The following is a 20894-nucleotide window of genomic DNA, read 5'->3' as shown; positions in this document are numbered from 1 at the left end:
CCTCGGACATGGATGTGTGTGATGTCCGTAGGTTAGTTACGATTAAGTATTTCTAAGTTCTATGGGACTGATGACCTCAGATGTTAAGTCCAATAGTGCGCAGAGCCATTTGAACCACCTTCATTGTCGAACTGTCTGGTCACATAGGAATCATCATCATTTATATCCAAACGTTTCCCACGGAGTAGATCTTTCAGCTTGGGGAACAAATCAGAGTCTGGTCGTCTCATATCAGGACTGCATGGCGTGGAAGGAAGTACACGGAGGTGGCAAAAGTCATGGGACAGCGATACGCAGATATACAGATGGCGATAGTCGGGCGAACACAAGGTATATATTGGCTGAGCTGTCATTTCCACCCCTGTGATTCACGTGATAAGGTTTCCGACCTGATTGCGGCCGCACCACGGGAATCACCACACTGCGGAATGGTAGTTGGAGTTAGACACGCAGGACATTCCATTTCGAAAATCTTTAGCGAATTCAATATTCTGAGAGCCAACAGCGTGCCGAAAAACCAACTTTCAGCCATTAGCTCTCACCACGGACAATGCAGCGGCCGATGTCCCTCATTTAACGACCGAGAGCAGCGGCGTTTGCGTACGGTTGTCAGTGCTTATAGACAAGCAACTCTTTGCAAAGTAACCGTAGAAATCAACGCAGGACGTACAATGAACGTATTCACAAGGACAATGCGGTGAAATCTGGCGTTAATGGACTACGTCACAAGAAGACCGACCCGAGTATCTTTGCTAACAACCTCTCCTGGGCTCTTGACCATATCAGTTACACCTTGGACGATTGGAAAACCGTGGCGTGTTCAGATGAGTCCCGATTCCAGTTGATAAGAGCTGATGGTAGTGTGGCGCAGATCCCACGAAGCAATGGACCCAAACTGTCAACAAGGCACTGTGGTGGCTCCATAATGGTATGGGCCAACTGGACCGATCATTGACTGGAAATGATTACGTTCGGCTACTTGGTGCACTCAGCCTCGCGATGCCAATCGAGGAGCTGCTCGACCGAATAGTAGCGGCTTCGGTCAAGAATACCATCATAACGACCGGCAGAGCGGTGTGCTGACCCCACGCCCTCCTATCCGCATCCTCCACTGAGCATGACACGGCGGTCGGATGGTCCCGGTAGGCCACTCGTGGCCTGAAGACGGAGTGCTTACTTGGTGGCCATTTGCAGCCATTTACGGACTTGATGTTCCCAAATAACGATGGAATTTTAAATGGATAACAATGTGCCATGTCGGCAGGCCACAACCGTGTTTGGTTTGGAGAACATTCTGGACAATTCGAGCGAATGATTTGGACACCCAGATCACCCGACATGAATCTTATCAGACATTCATGGTACATAATCGAGTGGTCAGTTGGTGCACAAAATCCTGCACCGAAAACACCTACGAAATTATGGACGGCTATGGGGCATCACGGCTCAATATTTCTGCAGGGGACTTCGAACGACTTTTTGGGTTCATGTCACTACTAGAGTACGTCGGGCAAAGCTAAGTCCGAAAAGATGTTAGGAGTATCCCACATATTTCCTATTCATGTTTCTTGAGCATTACTCCATCTGGTAGGGCAATATGCGGTCTTGCGTCAGCATGAAAAATGGGGACACCAACTGCAAATATGTCAGGCCACCCTCTTTGACGAATTTTGTGGCGAAAACCATTTTGCATAAACAGCTTGTAGAACGCGCCTGATACGGACGTTCCCTGGGGCACTCATAGTTTGTAGGTATGGCTCCATTCATGTCATACGCAAAAATCATCACCAGTTCCACTTTGATTGTTGACGGCGGAATTTTTTTGACCATGGATGGTCGAAATTTTTCCATTGTGACGACTGAGACTTCTGTTCTGGCTCAAAATTCCGTATCCAAATTCATCAAGTGCAACAATGCTTTTAGAAGCTACTGTTCTTTTGTTCGATAGCGTTGAAGGAACTCTTTTGCGAGTCGCTTTGTGCTCTTCACTTCACTCAGATCATGCGGGACCCACCTGGCAGCAATGTTTCTCATCTTTAACTGTTCAGTTATGATTCTGTCAACTAAAGAGACGGACATTCCGGCCTGAAACGCACAGAAATCTGTTGTAGTTGATGGCCTTCCTCTACTTGGGTTGTCCTCAGTGCTACCCGACCTTCACGGAAACGAGCAGATAATTGTGACATTGCTCTACGATCCCCTACACTATTCCCACACACCTCTCTCAAACCACTGTAAATTTCCTTTGGCTTCTGTCCACGTAGGAATTCGATTTTGATGTGGGATCGCTGGTCACTATGTGTAATCCGACCTGAGGCAGTTTTAGCTTCCATTTTAACACTGAATTATCCACGACACAGCGCGTGAACCAGCAAGCACATGTACGATTGTCACACCCTAAAGCCTCGCCCACAACTGATAAGGATTTCAATTTGACCACGCCACTATACCGGTCGCGCATGCGCAGTGTGCACAACTTTTGAAACGACCCACGTTCGTACACTGCTTGACAGTTACTAACAAGGGAACCTCCCCACCGCACCCCCCTCAGATTTAGTTATAAGTTGGCACAGTGGATAGGCCTTGAAAAACTGAACACAGACCAATCGAGAAAACAGGAAGAAGTTGTGTGGAACTGTGAAAAAATAAGCAAAATATACAAACTGAGTAGTTCATGCGAAGGATATGCAACATAAAGGTTTCTATGAACTCGCGAGCGCCGTGGTCCCGTGGTTGCGTGAGCACCTGCGGAACGATAGGTCCTTGGTTCAAGTCTTCCCTCAACTGAAAATTTTAATTTCTTTATTTTCGCAAAGTTATGATCTGTCCGTTCGTTCATTGACGTCTCTGCTCACTGTAATAAGTTTAGTGTCTGTGTTTTGCGACCGCATCGCAAAACCGTGCTATTAGTAGACGAAAGGACGTGCCTCTCCAATGGGAACCGAAAACATTTGATCGCAAGGTCATAGGTCAACCGATTCTTCCACAGGAAAACACTTCTGATATATTCTATACGACACTGGTGACGGCATGTGCTCCACATGACAGGAATATGTTGTCGACCCACCTAACTTGTACACTTGGCGAATGGGTAAAAAGATTCTTCTACCTTGCCCGATTTAGGTTTTCTTGTGGATGTAATAATCACTCCCAAAAAAGTGATGAAAACATAAGTGTTTGTCACATAAACTGCAACAAATGAATGCAACAGTTTCACAGTCGCACAGTTTTCCCTGTGCTCTGTCAAAACATATGTTTTTAACGTTTTCAAATTTTTCCGTGTGTAGACCGTCAAATCCTGCATATGTCCAAACAAATCTGAACATGTCCTGGAATTTTGGAGAGCGAAGTTGATTATGTGTGAGTGCCTGAACTGTGATAATTGTGTGAAAATAATAATTAAACTTTTCACTCGAGGGTAGACTTGAACCAAGGACCTCTCGTTCCGCAAGTGCTCACGCTAACCACGGGACCACGGCGCTCCTGAGCTCACGTATTACTTGATGTTGCCTATCCTGCACATGGACTACTCAGTTGTTATATATTGCTTTTTTTTTCATAGTTCCACACAACTTATTCCTGTTTTCTCGATTGATCTGTGTTCAGTTTTTCAAGGTCTATCCACTGTTCCAACTTGTAACTCAATCTGAGGGTGGTGCGATGGGGAGGTTCCCTTGTAAGGAACAACTACCAGTTGCAATGGAACAGCCGACAATTGCTTCGGAACTCCCCAACAATGATATCTGACTGCAGCGAAGCCCATGTACGAACGCTCTGTAAGCATTCGACAGTTCGTGTAGTATATTGTTTGACGAAGATAGCTACGGACACGATGAGTGCGACACTCCTCGTGGTACAGCAATACGTCCGCAGTACATCATTTGAGTTTTAACGACCGTGGACGAGGAGTTGGACGCCTCGAAGCCGATAAAGGTGTTATCACTGCAACAACAGTAATAGGTATGTCCAAGAGTGGCATCTCGCGATGAAAAAAGGCCGCTGGAGCTGGAAATGCTATGGGCAAGCATGCCGGTGGTCCACCACTCTGCAAAAGGCTCGATGCATAGCCCCAGTGACGAAAAAGAACGGACATCTTCCTCCTAGGCAGATCACAGCAGACCTTGCAACCGCTACCGATACATGTGTCTCTGCCAGAACCATTTCGCGGTGATTAAATTAGGCTGGTTCCTACGCCCGGAAGTAGCCGGCCGCGGTGGTCTAGCGGTTCTAGGCGCTCAGTCCGGAACCGCGCGACTGCTGCGGTCGCAGGTTCGAATCCTGCCTCGGGCATGGATGTGTGTGATGTCCTTAGGTTAGTTAGGTTTAAGCAGTTCTAAGTTCTAGGGGACTGGTGACCGCAGATGATAAGTCCCATAGTGCTCAGAGCCATTTGAACGCCCGGAAGCCTGTTAAGTGCAACCCACATCAACCACGTCATCGTCGACAAAGAGTTTATTGACGTAGGGAGCATGTTGATTGGGGTCAGCAAAAGTGACCCGGAGTGATGTTGTCCGACGAAACCCGCTTCACTCTAGCAACTGATTCTGGCCACCTGTATGTATGGAGAGAGAGGGGAACACTAAATGTCACCAAACAGATGTTTATTTTGGTTGGCAAAAGATTTCGGTCTATAATTTAGAACATGTTTTGCTGACTGCTACTGCCAAGCATCCAGCGCTACTGAGTGTGTGCTGGATAACTGTTTATTCTACGTGTTTTACTCTGCTTGCTAACACATATCGACAAGATAAATATCGGAATAGACTAATTTGGGACCGCTCGACCGAACTTTTTTTTGTTTAGTCATTAGTCTTCTGGCTGGTTTGATGCGGCCCTCCCGAATTTCTCTCCTGCGCCAGCTCTTCATCTCAGAGTAGCACTTGCAACCTACGTCCTCAATTATTTGTTGGATGTATTCCAGTCTCTGCCTTCCTCTACAGCTTTTGCCCTACACAGCTTCCTCTACTACCATGGAAGTCATTCCCTGACAACAGGTGTCCTATCATCCTGTCCCTTCTCCTTATCAGTTTTCTCCACATATTCCTTTCCTCTGTGATTCTGCGCAGAACCTCCTCATTCCTTACCTTATCAGACCACCTAATTTTCAACATTCGTCTGTAGCGCCACATCTCAAATACTTTGATTCTCTTCCATTTCGGTTTTCCTACAGTCCAAGTTTGACTACCATACAGTGCTGTACTCCAGACGTACATTCTCATAAATTTCTTCCTCAAATTAAGGCCTATGTTTGATACTTGTAGACTTCTCTTGGCCAGGAGTTTTTATGTCCCACTTCCTCCGTCAGTCATCGGTTATTTTGCTGCCTAGGTAGCAGAATTCCTTAACTTCATCATCTTCGCGATCATCAACCCTGATTCTAAGTTTCTCGCTGTTCTTATTTCTGCTACTTCACATTACTTTCGTCTTTCTTCGATTTACTCTCATTCCATATTCTGTTCTTATTAGATTGTTGAATTCATTCAGCATATCATGTAATCCTTCTTCACTTTCACTCAGGATAGCAATGATTGTTCAATTCATTGAGCATACCATGTAATCCTTCATCACTTTCACTCAGGATTACAATGTCATCGGCGAATCATATCATTGATACCCTTTCACCTTTCACCTCGAATTTTAATTCCACTCCTTAACTTTTCTTTTATTTCCATCATTACTTCTTCCATGTACAGCTTGAACAGTAGGAGCGAAAGACTACTTCCCTGTCTTATATCCTTTTCAATAAGATCAGTTCGTTCTTGGTCGTCCACTCTTATTATTTCCTTTTCGCTCTTGTACATATTGTATATTACCCTTCTCTCCCTATAGCTTACCCCTATTTTTCTCAGAATTTCGAACATCTTGCACCATTTTACATTGTCGGACGCTTTTCCCAGGTCGAAAAATCCTATGAACGACCGAACGAGCGCGTAAAATTTCGATTTGAGGATAATCTCGTTTGTAATGGGAAACAAACCGAGGTTTTCTGTTGACACTGGGCGTCGAATGAGACGTGACGAGCAGTAACTGTTAGGAATGAAGCCAGCTACGCAATGCAAAAACGAAATTGGAAGTACCTGCCGCAAAACCAGAGTAAATGTGCCCGACGACTCTTACCACACACTTCTAGACGGGATTTGGTAGATCAAGTTTTACATAGGAACCGCTGTCCGGAAACGTCATCCATACACTGGGGCTTTGACGCACTTTCGACTTCCGCGGCGACCCATAATGACGCAATTCGTTGGATTGGCGCTTCAGTTTTGGCTTCGTAGCATTCGCTTCAGAAATGTTCCAGGGATTGGACAGGCAGAAGACCGCTCCATTCGCACTATGAACAGAACAGACTCTGCTAACGGTATACTACGCCTTCCATATCGCTGGCAACTGGTCCTACACAACGCTGGTGACTACTTTGAAGGACAGCAAGAGGTGCAAACATGTAACTCTTTTGAATCGGTTGTGAATAAATAGTTCCAACTGTTTAAGTTCCAACCTTCGTATATATGCGCACTGCAGAGAGTATATAAAAACACGCGCATTCCAATGCAACATTGTGCCAAAATTTGAAACCAATCGGTGAATAATTTTCGAAGTTTACGATTCTACACAAAGGAAGATTCACATTTTTATTTATATTTAGATGAAGAAAGAGAAACTGAAGAAATAGACTTACTTAAGTTGTTCTCTTTTACGTGTACTTCTTGTAAGAAACAGAAGGATGTTGCAGTTGGAAAAAAAAAGAAAAAAATTGGGCAGATGTAAGTAGAACTTGCGCACTGAGAGTTCTGAACGACTTAATTACGTATGTAGACAGTTCAGCCATTTTGGGAATCGACGATTTTTGCCTATTATCGACACTGATTCTAGCAAGATATTGGTCCTATGGATCCAAGACTTTCGGGAATTTTTTAATTTCAAGTTTGAAATCGGATAACAAACGACAAAAGAAATATTTTTATCGATAGATATAATTACAAATAAACAATTTTGGGATTTTTCCTTTGTTTGTGCTGGAAAACCTTACTTCTTGCCGAATTTCATGATTCTAGACCGACGGGCAGGAACCTATAGTTTTTGATCAGTGAATTTTCCGGAATCAGTATGTATCTTTTCGTTGCATTGCCTTAGCTTAAAACCTTTATACCGCCAAGGGACCATAGACCTTAGTTTGTAACGAAACATTAACTTGATACGTCTTCCATTCCTTGAGAAACAGGGAACAAACGAGAAAAAATTTTCTTCTTGTGGTATAATCATAAATTAAAAATTTTACGATATTTTACTTTGGTCGTATTGTGAAGCCGTGCTTCTTTTCAAATTTAATGATTATGTGTCTGTGGGATGTACCGTACAGGATTTGATGAGTGAGTTTGCGAATGTCAAAATATGTGAGATAAATGACCTTATCACCCCACTGTGTTTACTTAAAAGCTTTAATTTTTTACACTCCCAGGGGAACGTAGGCCGTAGTAAATGACATAAATTTTAACTAGAGATGTCAACCCGTTCCCGATAAAAAGGGATTTTTAATAATCGTACACACACACAGACAGATGGTCAACAAAATGATCCTACAAAGGTTCCGTTTTTACCGATTAAGGTAAAAACAATTCAGATTTGCCATTCAGCGCTATAAAATGCAATTTCCTAAAAAAAGAACGCGAAAGGAAAGCACGTCAAACATTGCTTCAATATCCCGTCGAGCTTACGTAACACATGTTGCTGTTATTGATAAACAACTTTCGAACTTATCAAACTTATCAATAAGGACCTGAAACTCATGCCTTTGACGATGATGAAGAACATTCTATTCAGTACAAAATAACAGCAATAATCATATAGATATTTTTATACAGTAGAGCGTCGATTATCCGAAGTAACTGGGGGACATGGGTGTTCGGAAAACAGGTTTGTTTGGATAATCGAACTGTACATGTTTATTTGCCAAAAAGAAGTACTGTACAGTAAATTTATTCATAAAAACAGGCATCTCTTTTAGTATTACAAAGTAACATACAAAGGCAACTTCAGTAGGAATATATAGTATGTGGCACAGTTTATTAAACAAAAATATATACATATTACATACGCATTTTGCATGAACAATACACACAGTATACAAAATTAACATTTAAAAAATCCTTTATTTTGGTCTGTCTATGCAACCCTACACGCTTACGAGCAGCTAAGTCACATACTTTTTTCATTACAGATATCTGAAACTGGTCACTTTCATCTTGGGCTTCAAACCATCGCAAGACAGTATCCAAACAAGTGAACGCCTCAGAAGCTGTTGGTATACTTTCATCTTCACTTTCTGGAGCACTGATTGATGAGATGCTGGCGGCGTCATCTTTATCAGTGACGACGTTTACAATCTCGCTGTCCTGCACGATTTGGTGTCCTGGATCTGCATCATCGATATTCATCCATTCATGAACGTCTTCTTCATCACATTCGTGGCAATCCATTTCTTTTAGCATACCGAGAATTTCGGACATATCATTCTCTTCGTCATTTTCAATCATACCTTGTGAATTTTCTTCTGTGTCCAAAATTTTTACCGAGCGAGGTGGCGCAGTGGTTACCACACTGGACTCGCATTCGGGAGGACGACGGTTCAATTCCATCTCCAGCCATCCTGATTGAGGTTTTCCGTGATTTCCCTAAATCGTTTCAGGCAAATTCCGGGATGGTTCCTTTGAAAGGGCACGGCCGATTTCCTTCCTCATCCTTCCCTAACCCGAACTTGCGCTCCGTCTCTAATGACCTCGTTGTCGACGGGACGTTAAACACAAACATCCTCCTCCTCCCCTCCCTCCAAAATTTTATTCTAGGCTTTCTTCAAATTCTCTTCCTTTACACTATTCCATGTTGCGCTGATGATGTAGGACGCGCCTTTCAAGTCAATATTCTTATGATTTCTTAAGAGACTTTCTTCTCCATCCTCTTCTCTTTCTAACTGTAACTTAAGCAATTACTGTGGGAAACTTGGTTTGGGAGTGAGGGGGACGATGGACAGTAAGGTGGGAGAGTAACAGGTGCGAGCGAGTACACAGTTCGGTTAACCGATCGTTCGCTTGACCGACGTTCGGATAATCGACGCTCTACTGTACTTGCATCAAAAGTAGCTAGCTTCGTTACACAAATCTCAGAAGTTACGCAAAAAACTAAATTTTAATTACTTATGAAATGCAATTTATATTTTGTAATCAAATAAAATGGACTAACACTGAACGATATGCGACTCTAATCACATGCAAAAAAAAAAAAGAAGAAATAGAGAAGTCGTCGGCTCCCATTTTCTCTCTCACACATTCATTTGTTTCTTTTCCTACTACTGTTACCAACACTACCGGTAATCCTAACGACAACAACACTCAAATTACCTCGCATTTTTCTACACAAACCAACGCTTATTTTTATGGCGATGGTTAGTTAATTACCATAAATAAATCGCATACGTTTTGCGTGTGACCCGCATTGCGCTACAGGCAATTTGTTTGGAGTTTGCCGAGGTTCCAGTCTCGATGTTACTCTCTGATCACCCTGTACTTTAGACCGTTTACCGGGTCGCAGCGGCTCCAAGATAACCGAGGAGGGTCAGCACGATGGTCCATAATGAATATAACGTCTCAATTAGACTCTATATATCTTATCCGAAATGGGCGGAGAAATCCATGACGACTTCTACAGCGTACTGAGAACTGGGACATTTTCCTTGACGTGACGAATTAATTCACTACTGCAGAACTGTTAAGGCTTTCCTAGCCACTTGTTGATGAATTGCCTGTTGGCTTCTGTCTCGCGTATGAGGATTTTTCTGGCGTTTCGCCAATACGAGCGGCTGGCATTGCCAAAGTTTAACCCTCCATTGCCGGTAGAGAACTGGAGCCGAACTCGCGACCGCACAATTACACTGAAACGCCAAACAATCTGGTATAGGCGTGCGTATTAAAATACAGAGATATGTAAACAGGCAGAATACGGCACTGCGGTCGGCAACGCCCGCCTATATGAGACAAGTGTCTGGCGCACTTGTTAGACGGATTACTGCTGCTGCAATGGCAGGTTATCAAGATTTAAGTGAGTTTGACGTGGTGTTATAGTTGGCGCACGAGCGATGGGACACAGCATCTCCGAGGTGCAATGAAGTGGCGATTTTCCTGTACGACCATTTCACGAGTATACTGTGAATATCAGGAATCATCTAAAACATTAACTCTCCGACATCGCTGCTGCCGGAAAAAGATCCTGCAAGAACGGGACCAACGGCGACCGAAGAGACTCGTTCAACGTGACAGAAGTGCAATCCTTCCGCAAATTGCTGCAGATTTCAACGTGGGGCCATCAGCAAGTGTCAGCGTGCGAACCCTTCAACGAAACATCACCGATATGGCCTTTCGGAGCTGAAGGCCCACTCGAGTACCCATCATGACTGTACGACACGAAGCTTTACTCCTCGCCTGGGACCGTAAACACCGACATTGGACTGTTAATGACTGGAGACATGTTTCCTCGTTGGACAAGGCTCGTTTCAGAGTGTATTGAGCGGATGGACGTGTACGGGTATGCAAACAACTTCATGAAGCCATGGACCCAGCATGTCAGCAGGGGACTGTTGAAGCTGGTGGAGGCTCTGTAACGGTGTGGCGCGTGTGCAGTTGGAGTGATATGGGACCCCTGGTACGTCTAGATCCGACTCTGACAGGCTACACGTGCGTAAGCATCCCGGCTGATCGCCTGCATCCATTAATCCATTAACGTCGATTGTGCATTCAGACGGAATTGGCCAATTCCAGTAGGACAATGCGACGCTCCTTACATTCACAATTTCTACAGAGTGGCTCCAGGAACAGTCGTCTGAGATTAAACTGTTTCGCTTGCCACCAAATTCCCCATTCACGAAGATAACTGTGCATATGTGGGATACTTTGCAACGTGTTGTTCAGAAGAGAGTTCCACCCCCTTGTACTCTTACGGATTTATGGACAGCCCAGCAGGATTCGTGTTGTCATTTCCCTCCAGCTCTACTTCAGCCATCAGTCGAGTCCATGCCACGTCGTGTTGCGGCACTTCTGCGTGTTCACGGGGCCCTACACGATATTACACAGGTGTACCAATTTCTTTGGCTGTTCAGTGTATATGTACCAGGAGCGCATAGTCCAAGGGCTTTTCCGTGGTCATTGCTACATGCGACGTTCGTTAGCTGCAGCACGAGAATCCAGGAGTCGTTCACGTTGAAGCTTTCTTCTTTGTTGTCGAAGCTGTTCTCATATTCGTGTTTTTCTACGGCTTCCCTGAACAAGCGGGTGTGAGAGCTCTACTCGACTCTACAGCGGTGTCGGCGAATTTTACTGTGTGCTTGGTCTCACACATGGTGTACTCTGCCATGGCCGATTTCTCCACCTGTTCCAAATTCCATTGCCGCTTATGTTCGGTGATCCTGGTGTTAATCGCTCGTCCAGTCATTCCAGCACAGACTTTTTCGCATGTACATGGTGTGTGGTATGTTCCCGGCATTGCAAGTGGGTCCCTTCTCTCGTTTGCCGATCTGAGAGATTCTTTGTTGTTCTTTGTCGGTTTATGAATTGTCTTTACAACGTGGTTGCACAATGTATGGCCGATTCTGTCCGCCACTCTGGGAATGTATGACAGACAGGCCGTACCCGACATTTCTTTTTCCGATGTGTCACTCCGTAGAGAGCTTTGTTCTGTGACTGATGGAGTACCCACTGCTCCTCTGAACCACATTCTAGTTGTCGCATCTCGCGTCTGAAGTGCTGCGTCTCACATATCCGTCTTCATCACGTCACGAGCGTATTAATCGCGCCTATTAATCATGCCTCGTTTCTTGGTCGTGTGATGATTAGACAGATTGCGCAGGTATCAGTCCGTGTACGTTGGTTTTCGATATCCGCTGTATCCCAGGTTTTCACCATCCCTAGTGACGAGCATATCTAGAAAGGGTTGCTGTCGGTACTTTTCTACCACCACGGTAAATTTTAAGTTGGCACGGAGGCTGTTCAGGAGGCTTAGGAAGTCACTGAGCTGTTTCCTCACCATGGCTCCATAAAACGATGGTGTCATCGACGAATTTGGACCACACCTTGGTTTACAAGGTGCCAAGTCCAGCGCCTGCTTCGAAATGTTTCGTGAAGAAGTTGAGCATCACTGGACTAAGTGCACCACCCATGGTGACACCTGCCAGCTGATCGTAGAACTGGCCATGCTGCATGAAATAGCTCGTGATGACACGTGCGTGTAAAAGCTTTGCAGGTTTCGGTCTTGAGATGATCTTTAGATAGCGTTAGGTGTTATACTGGGAGATACCACTGGTCGAAGAGAGAAAGAATAACAATCAAAAATATGTCTGGAAATAATTACTTATTGAGATATTGGCTATTCTATTCTTCTTCTTCTTCTTCTTCAACTTCTTCCTCCTAACACAGTCCCGTTGCTCTACGGGGTCGGCAGTGTTATATGGGCTTTGACAGTGTCACTGGCATTTGGTGTTCAGATACCATCCCTAAGGCCACGGCTCCACTTCGGGACGGTGCAGTACACACGAGAAGTCGTGATCGGAAGCACAATCTGATGAATCCAACTTATGTGACAACGAAAACAGGCTGGATGACTAAAAATCAGCCAATAAGAAAGCGATATAATGGATTGATACAATGCAGCGCTCCAAGTGGCGTGGCAGCGAACCAAGGCCGTGTTGCCAGAAGTCCCTATATGAGTTTCATCCCCGTGGCTGATTGCCATCTCATCATCAATGGACAATAATAATCGTCCTCACCACATTTCGAATATCTAGACCGCCGTTAAAAGCGACATACAAACGGTCAAAAGTATACGGACAAATATTAGTGGATATTAACGCCTTTGTAACGGGTTGAGCTCTGCTCGGGGTACTTTCAGTTAGGTGTCTTAATATCTGTGAAGAAATGGTCCATTAGGGACACTTTCAATCAGGCGTCTTAATATCTGTGGAGGAATGGCAGCCTATTCTCCTCCCGGAGCCGCAACTACAGAAAGCAGTGTAGCAGACTGTGGCCTTTTTCAACATCGTTTGTAGGGAGACGTACACCACTAAACAAAACATTAGATCACAGTGTTCCATTTACTATCGGCTGCATTTGTCCTGCTTCGCCACTGCTTCCATTGGTTGCCTCGGAAACTGTTAAAAATAGGAAGTATCTTCATACGACGCTTTTGTTCAGCATCACTAATACATCACCCCTCTAACCTTTTCTCCTGACACCCTGTATAGTTACATATATGAATTATTCTTGCACTTACATAGTACTGAACTTTCAATGAGGATCACCATTTATCCACTCATATGACTTCATATCTCATGCCACCGCGCGTTTCGGCATTCCGATCCAGACATAGAGTTCGCTGTTAAGAGAAATGGCTATTCATAAACATGGACAGAAAACTGAGAGCTACTTACTGGCAGCCAGTGGAGAGCAAACATCGAAACGGCAGATACAGTGACGACAGATGATAACAGAGTGTAGTCAACAGTAACAATTTAACAATGGCAAAACGATCGAATGTTTCCTCTAAGAAGTGAATGCGCCGGATAGCGCCTACTGTTTCGTCCGGTTGCTCCATTACACTGTTTTCGATGAAAACAATGACGTAATAACTCAACTGGTACGTAAAACTACAACCGAAAGAGTCGATTGTTTTCCAGCAACCAACAGTATCCACAGTTTTCATTCGATTGTTCCCATCACTAGTGATCCATTAAGTTTTGGCTCGGCAAAGTAAAGACGTCGTCCGAGACACTTTTACACTTCTGGCCATTAAAATTGCTACACCACGGAGGTGACGTGCTACAGACGCGAAATTTAACTGACAGGATGACGATGCTGTGATATGGAAATGTTTAGCATTTCATAGCATTCACACAACGTAGGCGCCGGTGGAGACACCTACAACGTGCTGACATGAGAAAAGTTTCCAACCGATTTCTCATACACAAACAGTAGTTGACCGGCGTTGACTGGTGAAACGTTAATGTGATGTCTCGTATAAGGAGGAGAAATGCGTACCATCACCTTTCTGACTTTGATAAAGGTCGGATTGTAGCCTATCGCGATTGCGGTTAATCGTATCGCGACATGCTGCTCGCGTTGGTCGAGATCCAATGACTGTTTGCAGAATACGCAATCTGTGGGTTCAGGAGGGTAATACGGAACACCGTGCTGGATCCCAACGGCCTCGTACCACTTGCAGTCGAGATGACAGGCATCTAATCCGCATGGCTGTAACGGATCGTGCAGCCACGTCTCGATCCCTGAGTCAACAGATGGGGACGTTTGCAAGATAACAACCATCTACACGAACAGTTCGACGACGTTTGCAGCAGCATGGACTACCAGCTCGGAGACCGTCGCTGCGGTTACCCTTGACGCTGCATCACAGACAGGAGCGCCTGCGATGGTGTACTCAACGATGAACCTGGGTGCACGAATGGCAAAACGCATTTTTTCGGATGAATCCAGGTTCTATTTGTGGTGTCACCGCCAGACACCACACTTGCTAGGTGGTAGCTTTAAATCGGCCGCGGTCCATTTAGTACATGTTGGACCCGCGTGTTGCCACTGTGTGATCGCAGACCGAGCGCCACCACAAGGCAGGTCTCGAGATACGGACAGGCACTCGCCCCAGTTGTACGACGACTTTGCTAGCGACTACACTGACGAAGTCTTTCTCTCATTTGCCGAGAGGCAGTTAGAATAGCCTTCAGCTAAGTCCATGGCTACGACCTAGCAAGGCGCCATTAGCCTTACATAGTTTGATAGTTATCGTATGAAATGTCTCATCAAGAACATTGTAACAAATGAAGGATTAAAAGTTAAGTATAATAGCAGCTACGTACTTTTCTTGCTACCATTCATTACGTATCCTGTTTCAGGCCTCTATCTAGCCTAAGTGAGATTACGCGTGCCTTTCGGCTACTTCAGTGTGGCGTAGCTGTCTTGTTACGCCACAACACTATTTACAGCATCATGATGGTCGCATCCGTGTTTGGCGACATCGCGGTGACCGCACATTGGAAACGTGTATTCGTCATCGCCATACTGGCGTATCACCCGGCGTGATGGTACGGGATGCCATTGGTTACACGCCTCGGTCACCTCTTGTTCGCATTGACGGCACTTTCAACAGTGGACGTTACATTTCAGATGTGTTACGACCCGTGGCTCTACCCTTCATTCGATCCCCGCGAAACCCTACATTTTAGTAGGAGAATGCACTACCGCATGTTTTAGGTCCTATATGGGCCTTTCTGGATACAGAAAATGTTCGACTGCTGCCCTGGCCAGCACATTCTCCAGATCGCTCATCAATTGAAAACGTCTGGTGAATGGTGACCGAGCAACTGGCTCGTCACAATACGCCAGTCACTACTCTTGATGAACTGTGGTATCGTGTCGCCAAGCTGCATGGGCAGCTGTACTTGTACACGCCATCCAAGCTGTGTTTGACTCAATGCCCAGGCGTATCAAGGCCGTTATTATGGCCAGAGGTGGTTGTTGTGGGTACTGATATCTCAGGATCTATGCACGCAAATTGCGTGAAAATGTAATCACATGTCAGTTTTAGTATAATATATTTGCCCAACGAATACCCGTTTATCATCTGCATTTCTTCTTGGTGTAGCAATTTTAATGGCCAGTAGTTTAACATGCGGCCAGAAGCCGTCATAGCGCGGCGTTTTCGCAGGCGTGTTTGCTCGCCCGTACATCACATAACAGTGGCTGTCCTTGTTGGCTACCGCACGGCAGAATGCATGCACCCGCCCTATCTTTAGCGGCGCCTGTGCTCGCCTGCAAGTGTACGTTTATTTTCGCACGCGCACTTCTTACGCAACGGTGGAAGTGTTGCGTGCGTGTGTGGGGGGGGGGGGGGGGGGGGCAAGGTGGGCCGCCGCGTGTCACTACGTACGTGGGAGAGGGCACGCAACTTCGCCCAGCTCACTGGGAGCTGCGCCCGAGCAAACATCTGGCCGGGGTTACTGGGCGTTAACTGAAGCTTTCGATACCGCTCCGGCAACTCACAAAGTAACCCAGGCCTCGGGATACTCTACAGATCCGTTCTCACCAGAATCTACATCCCAAGAAATACTGTAGACGTACAACGAAATTGATTCCACTCGTCTGCTTTGACCCGTGACGCAATGACGCGTTGATGTGTAACGACACTACGACGCGTGGTTTTTGAGTTCATAATGGCTCTGAGCACTATGGGACTTAACAGCTGTGGTCATCAGTCCCCTAGAACTTAGAACTACTTAAACCTAACTAACCTAAGGACATCACACACATCCATGCCCGAGGCAGGATTCGAACCTGCGACCGTAGCGGTCGCGCGGTTCCAGACTGTAGCGCCTAGAACCGCTCGGCCGCCCCGGCCGGCGTTTTTGAGTTGGTTGTGTTTGTAGATGTCGTGTTGTTGTATTTGATGGTGCCCTCTGGTGGTGGATGCGGACGTGCTGAGTTTGATGTGTGTAACTGGGTTCATCTGGGTTTTGGTTGTCATCGTGTTAATTGGTTTTGATTGTACGTATTAATTTTAATTTTAATAATGAACAGCCTCAGTTGCCCCGTTTGCTTAGAAATTTACCTAGGTTTCAGTCGGGATAACCCAACCTTCTGCAGAATAACAGTATCTATCGTTTGACCATAGTGGAGATCGTCAAGCTAAAACTACAAATCCATCCCCCTCCGTCTTTATGCCACAAGTGGCCCATCGAGACCATCCGACCGCCGTGTCATCCTCATGTGAGGATGCGGATAGGAGGGGCGTGTGGTCAGCACACCTCTCTCCCGGTCGTTACGATGGTATTCTTGACCGAAGCCGCTACTATTCGGTCGAGTAGCTCCTCAATTGGCATCACGAAGCTGAGTGCACCCCGAAAAATGGCAACAGTGCATGGCGGCTTGGATGGTCACCCATCCAAGTGCCGGCCACGCCCGACAGCGCTTAACTTCGGTGATCTCACGGGAAGTGGTGTATCCACTGCGGCAAGGCCGTTGCCCCACAAATCCATAAATTATCGTAAAACTATAAAACTTATCTGGCACTGCCTCGGCCCCACTTCGCGACCGCGATGCGGCAGCCACGAGTGCTGTACTGGAACTGACCGTAGCGTCGTGAGGCCCGCCTAGGTGGACACAATACCTTGCGCCTGCGCATAACCTGTATGATAGTTTCTTGTTGGGAAAAGACGTGAACTTAACTCCTGAGCTTGAATTTACTAGTAAAGTGAAGCAAAAGGTATAGCTGAGGAAAATGGCGTGCAGAACGTACTTAGATCGACTGTCTTAACATTTATGAAGTATTCATTGGTCTTGATATGAAGAAGACATCACGTGCTTACAAGGTGTGGCCTATGTAGGAAAATTTTTGTGCTTAAGCATGAAGTTTAATCACCTAAAACGAACATGGGAGTGGGAAGGATAATATAAAGCCAACACCGTCATTATTACGACAAGGTCTAGAAATTTTTTTAAGACGTAATTGTTAAGCACTTGCTTAGCTATGGTTACAACGCATGAACATCCTATTGACTAAGCACACAAATGGTCATGATTGAAATTATGAACAAGTCCATATCTAATCTGTAACATCCGGCAATATGGGCCATATAGAATGAGATTTTCACTCTGCAGCGGAGTGTGCGCTGATATGAAACTTCCTGGCAGATTAAAACTGTGTACCCGACCGAGACTCGAACTCGGGACCTTTGCCTTTCGCGGGCAAGTGCTCTACCAACTGAGCTATCGAAGCACGACTCACGCCCGGTACTCACAGCTTTACTTCTGCCAGTAGCTCGTCTCCTACCTTCCAAACTTTACAGAAGCTCTCCTGCGAACCTGCAGAACTAGCACTCCTGAAAGAAAGTATATTGCGGAGACATGGCTTAGCCACAGCCTGGGGGATGTTTCCAGAATGAGATTTTCACTCTGCAGCGGAGTGTGCGCTGATATGAAACTTCCTGGCAGATTAAAACTGTGTGCCCGACCGAGACTCGAACTCGGGACCTTTGCCTTTCGCTGGCAAGGTCCCGAGGTTGAGTCTCGGTCGGGCACACAGTTTTAAGCTGCCAGGAAGTTTCATGGGCCATATACATTAGATGGTCATTATTCAAGATTAGTATATTTGACCTAAAATGGTCTAGAATCAAGTCAAAAACTAATGCACGTGCCTGATTGAGCTTCTTGGCGAAGTTATGGTTATGAGTTGCAGAAAACACTATAGTAGGGGATAATGTGGCGGCAATGGGGTACTCAACTTGCCTTCACGGAGGTGATCCACACACATGCTGCAAAAACTGTGTGTGGACCACTGCCGTCGTAATTCGGGCCTGGAGACCATTGCCATTCAACTTAGGGAATGACAGCGGAAATATGCTTAAAGCTAAAGTGTGACTTGGCGAACATAGCTCCAGTCAATACACTTAAATACTATTGACCGACATAGGTCAATTATGCTCAAAGCTAAAGTGTGACTTGGCGAACATAGCTCTGGTCAACACACTTAATACAATTGACCGACATAGGTCAATATGTACTTAAAGAACTAGTCTAAACTATGGGAGGATGACGGAAAATGGTTAAATTATATGTGATTTAGCGAGCAACGCGCCAAGGACACCGTTAAACGTCATTGAGTAAGATTGTAGGTAGTTGTTGCGATAACGTGGGTTGTCGAAGAGTTTTCAGTGAGTTATTAAGGGTTTTGTTTTGTTTATGTGTTTGTCGTTTTTGTTAGGTCCGATTAGTTTGATGTTTGTTGTGCGGAAAGAAGTCTAAATTTTTTTTATTGCCTTTTGTTGGGTATATGACAGTGACGTTCACGAGTGTATCATTAAGTTCTGAGATAGGTGATGATTTTTGTCTGTCATACAGTTTCTGGAGATTTTCGGTCTTATTGCTGAATATGTTAGGTGTCACGTCTGTGGCAACAACATGACCTTGACGAGAGTTCAGACGGCTGACGGCTGGCACAAGGGACGTGTATATATGGCGTTGCCGGTGTGTGTGTGTGTGTGTGTGTGTGTGTGTGTGTGTGTGTGTGTGTGCGTGGTGGCCAACCGAGGTGGCTTTGCAGGAGGCTTTTGTCGGTAAATATCTTTTGTTTTGATTTTATTCTACATTAATTGTGATGTTTAGTGTGTTGTATATTTATGGTAGGTCGGTTGTCTTTAATTCATGTAGTGAATATGGGGTATTTGGATTTTTGAGTTGTTGGGATATTGGTTACACTTTCTGGAGTTGTGGGTGTTAGTTGTTGGGTACTGACAGCTCCAGTTGAGCTATGTAGGCCACGTGAAATGTCCGATTCCCCGTTCCTGGGTTGTAGGTGTTGGTTTTTGGGTACTGGTAGCTGCAGTTGAGCTAGTAGGTCAAGGGAAATGTCCGATTCCTATGGTTAGTTAGTAAGTAAGTTAGTTAGTTAGTTAGTTGCGTGTTCCATTGATCAATCGCACGGTACGGTAGCCGTTATGATGTGGAGCGTGTCAAGTGCACAAGAAATGCACATGTGAAACAAGATTTTTGTATATGTATTACAATACAGAGTTAAGGATTTATATTTCTATTATTTACCCCATTACCTTAAATGGCATAAAATGCATATACTATATTTACAGATTTAGTTATTCCTATTCAAGAATTCATCTATGGTATATTGTCAAGGAGGTATAATCCATGGAGAAGAAATAAAAACTTTGAGGTTTGCCGATGACATTGTAATTCTGTCAGAGACAGCAAAGGACTTGGAAGAGCAGTTGAACGGAATGGATAGTGTCTTGAAAGGAGGGTATAAGATGAACATCAACAAAAGCAAAACAAGGATAATGGAATGTAATCGAACTAAGTCAGGTGACGCTGAGGGAATTTACATATCCTTACATTCTGTAAGGATATAGAATACACAATGGACTAACACAAACGATGTACAGATCTGATTAGGTGCAAAGCAACAAAAATTCTTTCTCATTCATTCATATTTGTGTCTCTCCCTACCAGTGCTACCACTCCACCAATGTTGTTGTGGTGTTCAATCCTGAGACTGGTTTGATGCACCTCTCCATGCTACTCTATCCTGTGCAAGCTTCTTCATCTCCCAGTACCTACTGCAACCTACATCCTTCTGAATCTGCTTAGTGTATTCATCTCTTGGTCTCCCTCTACGATTTTTACCCTCCACGCTGCCCTCCAATACTAAATTGGTGATCCCTTGATGCCTCAGAACATGTCCTACCAACCAATCCCTTCTTCTTATCAAGTTGTGCGACAAACTTCTCTTCACCCCAATCCTATTAAATACCTCCTCATTAATTATGTGATCTACCCATCTAATCTTCAGCATTCTTCTGCAGCACCACATTTCGAAAGCTTCTATTCTGTTCTTGTCCAAACTAGTTATCGTCCATGTTTCACTTCCATACATGGCTACGCTGCACACAAATACTTTCAGAAACGACTTCCTGACACTTAAATCTATACTAAATGTTAACAAACTTCTCTTCTTCAGAAACGCTTTCATTGCCATTGCCAGTCTACATTTTATATCCTCTCTACTTCGACCATCATCAGTTATTTTGCTCCCCAAATAGCAAAACTCCTTTACTACTTTGTCTCATTTCCTAATCTAATTCCCTCAGCATCACCCGACTTAATTCGACTACATTCCATTATCCTTGTTTTGCTTTTGTTGATGTTCATCTTATATCCTCCTTTCAAGACACTGTCCATTCCATTCAACTGCTCTTCCAAGTCCTTTGCTGTCTCTGACAGAATTACAATGTCATCGGCGAACCTCAAAGTTTTTATTTCTTCTCCATGGATTTTAATACCTAC

The 20894-nt window shown here is 44.8% G+C and overlaps 1 protein-coding gene and 1 non-coding gene across 5 annotated transcripts in view; both read right to left on the bottom strand.

The window, feature by feature from the left end:
• The window catches only part of LOC124550910 (interference hedgehog), a 556726-nt gene that overhangs the window by 171873 nt on the left and 363959 nt on the right, over window positions 1-20894 (bottom strand). The window lies entirely within an intron of this gene.
• On the bottom strand, window positions 17744-17818 carry Trnas-cga. The gene has a single exon. It is a non-coding gene; the product is annotated as a tRNA-Ser (tRNA).

The sequence above is a fragment of the Schistocerca americana genome, chromosome 9 (genome assembly GCF_021461395.2).
Source record: "Schistocerca americana isolate TAMUIC-IGC-003095 chromosome 9, iqSchAmer2.1, whole genome shotgun sequence".
NCBI classification, from domain to species: domain Eukaryota; kingdom Metazoa; phylum Arthropoda; class Insecta; order Orthoptera; family Acrididae; genus Schistocerca; species Schistocerca americana.
This window is presented reverse-complemented; position numbering and strand designations above follow the sequence as displayed.